Below are 3,650 nucleotides of genomic sequence, written 5' to 3' on the forward strand. Positions count from 1 at the left end.
CAAATATAGGTAGACATTCATCATTAATTAAATATAGTGATTTCATAGTGGGTGATAATGTCATGAACTGACACTTCATAAGAATATGAGGAAATACCTAAGATATATATATACTGTTTTGTACTCATCTTCATATTTACTATGATAATTCCAAATATCATGTACAATATTCGTTCAACATGTTTGAGATGCAGATCCTTTTTTTGTTCTTGCTTTTTTTTTTTGCTTCATTATCTTTTTGGTGGAAATCTATTTTTTTTTTGTCAGAACTTACTGTCACACTAGTCAAGCCTCTCTAACATAGGTGGAATTCACCAGCAACCAGTTACACAGGATACACGAAGGGAGTGTGCCATTGTGGCCCATCCTGAGCCAAGAATCTGCTTAAATTCTGTATCCTGTGATTTGGTTTTGTTCATTGCTAAGGTGTAACAACATTTCTGACTGTCACCTATGAGTCACATCATTAGCATTTCTTCTGTTCCAATATAAAGGGATTAATAGATCCTGACTATCACAGAAGGTGAACGTTTTGGCAGTACCACAGATGTAAACTGGACTGAATTAAAAGACATTGAAAAAGTTTTAAACATTGAAAGCAGATAGAAAGGGGGACTATATAACGTTTCATCTTAAATCTTTGGGGTGAGTACATTTTTAAGTCTTTATGTAATGCTATCAGGAGATGTCTCTTACTTATAAACTAAAAGTGGGATTGTTGAGATAGTGAGTTGTGCGTTCAGGAAGCAGTTTAATCCTTTTATATGAAGTTTCAGTCAGCATCATCAGACCTGGAGCAAACACTGTTGATACAGCTAGCTACAGTAGATAAGCTGATTGACTCATTATGGGCAAGTGCCAATTTAAGCAAAAGCTTTAAACTTGAAAATGTTATAGATTTATCATTTTACTTTGGTTATTTCACACATCCATTTTATGCCACCTATCAGAGTCCAGGTTGTGTTAATTTAATTAATTATATGATTAAGAATGGTTTATATAAAGCATACTGCTGAGGAGTACTCAACAAATGTGATATAGGCTAATAACATAAATTAGGCCATATTGCCTTTACCGGTTTTCAAAAATTATTTCATACTTTGACCAGTATTATCATGAAAAAGTTATTAAAGTATATTGTGTGTGGTTTTAACAAGGTGTTTAAAAAGTCTTACATCCCACTTGGTGAACTCACAGAAACCCTGAATAAGCAGCTACAGTTTGTCTTTACCCTATGTGCTGCTATTGTTAAATATAAAATGGAATGTGGAGGAAAAATACAAGTAGACATTAATAATAATAACTTTTATATAGCACCTTCAAAAACAAAGTTTACAATTTGCTTTGACAGACAAGCAAGGCAGACAGCTAAACAGACAGCTTAACAGTGGGGCCAAAAAGCACAAAACAAGGTAATGAGACAAAAAAGCATACAGGTATAGAATAGAGATCAATAGCAAAAACAGATACAGATCAAAAGTAACAATAAAATGAGACAATAAAAAGGGAATAAAAGGAGAGTAAAAAGAGACATCACATAAAAGCAAGTCCATGAAAATTAGTTTTCAGAAGTGATTTAAAAGAGTCCACCGATCCTGCGAGCCTTATCTCCTTGGGCAGGTCGTTCCAAATTCCAGCGGCCCTGATGGCAACAGCACGGTCACCCTTAAGCCTCGACTTACAGCTGGAACAGCTAAAGGGGCCCTGCCCGAGGATCTAAGGCTGCGAACTGGCTCATACAAAATCTCTGCTATGTAGCTAGGAGTCAGACCCATACCAGCTTTGGTATGGGTTACAGTCACCATTTATTAAATATAGTGATTTCATATTGATGTCATTAAATGACAAGAATAATACATACAAGAATATGAGGAAATACATCTTTGGTATGTTTCTTTAGATGTGTCCATATAAATATTATTATTTTCTACTTTCACTGGTCTAATAAGTCTGATAACTCCCAATATCATATGTAACATTAGTTCAGTATTTTTAAATGCAATTCTTTTTTTCTTGCATTTCTTCCTGCACCATTACCACGACACTAGAAAGCTATATTTATTATTTTGTTCTTACTGACTGTCACACTGGTCCAACTAGTTTTAACATTCACGTAGGTGGAATGCAGCAGGACAAAAGAAGGGAGTATGCCATGATAATAAGCAAAGAAACAGTTTAACAAGTGGAATTCTGTACCTGGATATTTGGTTTGTTCATCGTTAAGGTGTAACAACATTTCTGAAAAATATTTCACCTACAACTGACGTCAATAGCCTACTCTGTTCCAATATCTGTTCCAATATAATAATAGATATTGACTGTCAAATAAGATGAACAAGAAGGGAGTGTGCCATTATAGGCCTATACTGAGCCCAAACTGACAAATTGACTGCTGAAATTCTATATCTTGAGATTTAGTTTTGTTCATCACTAAGGTATCGCAACATTTATATCACCTTCATAGGTGATCATCATTAGCCTTTCTTCGGTTCCAATATAAAGGCCCTAATGTGGACTGTCACAGAAGGTGAACGTTTTGGTAATATCACAGGTGAACTGTACTGACTTAAAAGACAGTGAAGAAGTTTAAAATGTTAAAAGCAGATAGAAAGGGGGAACATATTATGTTCATCTTAAAACATTACTGTACATTTTTAAGTCTATATGTAAATGATTGCTGAAATTCTGTACCTGGATATTTGGTTTTGTTCATCGTTAACTGTAGTTACTGTAGTTAAAAAAGCTTTCCAAATGTTGCTTCTGTTAATAAGTGTCTATATTGTTTAATTTCATAGATTAAAAGAAGACAAGATGGATGTTGTGCGGATCATATCAATGTTCCTGCTTCTTACAGGTAAGATGAGCGATGTTTAATGGATTACCATTGAAAGGTCTTGATAGAAAATAACAGAAAAGGTGTAGCTTAACATTACATTACATTGCTATATATGTCAGAGGTCGCACGCCTCTGGAGCAACTAGGGGTTAAGTGTCTTGCTCAAGGACACATTGGTTGATGTATCACAGTGGGAATCAAACTTAGGTCTCCCACAACAAAAGTATGCGTCTTATCCACTGCGCCATCACCACCCCACAACGTAACACAAACTTAAAGGGCAGTTCTTGCACACACCGCATTAAAAAATTGTTATGGAAACACAGACAGTCTATTGTCACCTTTATATGATTTTGTTGATTCAGGCAACCTCTGTTTTGCTGACTAATTTGTGTGTGTTGTAACAAACAAACTGCCCCAGCAGTAACTACAGTGGCCCCAGCAGTAACTACAGTGGCCCCAGCAGATACAACAGCTGCCCCAGTAGTAACGACAGCTGGCCCAGCATCAACCACAACTGCCCCAGCAGTGACGACAGCGGCCCCAGAAGTAACAACAGCTGGCCCAGCATCAACCACAGCTGCCCCAGCAGATACAACAGCTGCCCCAGTAGTAACGACGGCTGGCCCAGCAGTAACAACAGCTTCCCCAGCAGTGACGACAGCTGCCCCAGTAGTAACGACAGCTGGCCCAGCATCAACCACAGCTGCCCCAGCAGTGACAACAACTGCCCCAGCAGATACAACAGCGGCCCCAGTAGTAACGACAGCTGGCCCAGCATCAACCACAGCTGCCCCAGCAGTGACGACAGCTGC

The 3,650-nt window shown here is 37.8% G+C and overlaps 1 long non-coding RNA gene across 1 annotated transcript; it reads left to right on the top strand.

Moving 5' to 3' along the window:
* The first annotated feature begins 445 nt into the window (after nucleotides 1–445).
* On the top strand, nucleotides 446–3,430 carry LOC120573465. Its single transcript, XR_005641729.1, has 3 exons — nucleotides 446–645; nucleotides 2,796–2,854; nucleotides 3,281–3,430. It is a non-coding gene; the product is annotated as an uncharacterized LOC120573465 (long non-coding RNA).
* Nucleotides 3,431–3,650: the final 220 nt, after the last annotated feature.

The sequence above is a fragment of the Perca fluviatilis genome, chromosome 14 (assembly GCF_010015445.1).
Source record: "Perca fluviatilis chromosome 14, GENO_Pfluv_1.0, whole genome shotgun sequence".
NCBI lineage: Eukaryota > Metazoa > Chordata > Actinopteri > Perciformes > Percidae > Perca > Perca fluviatilis.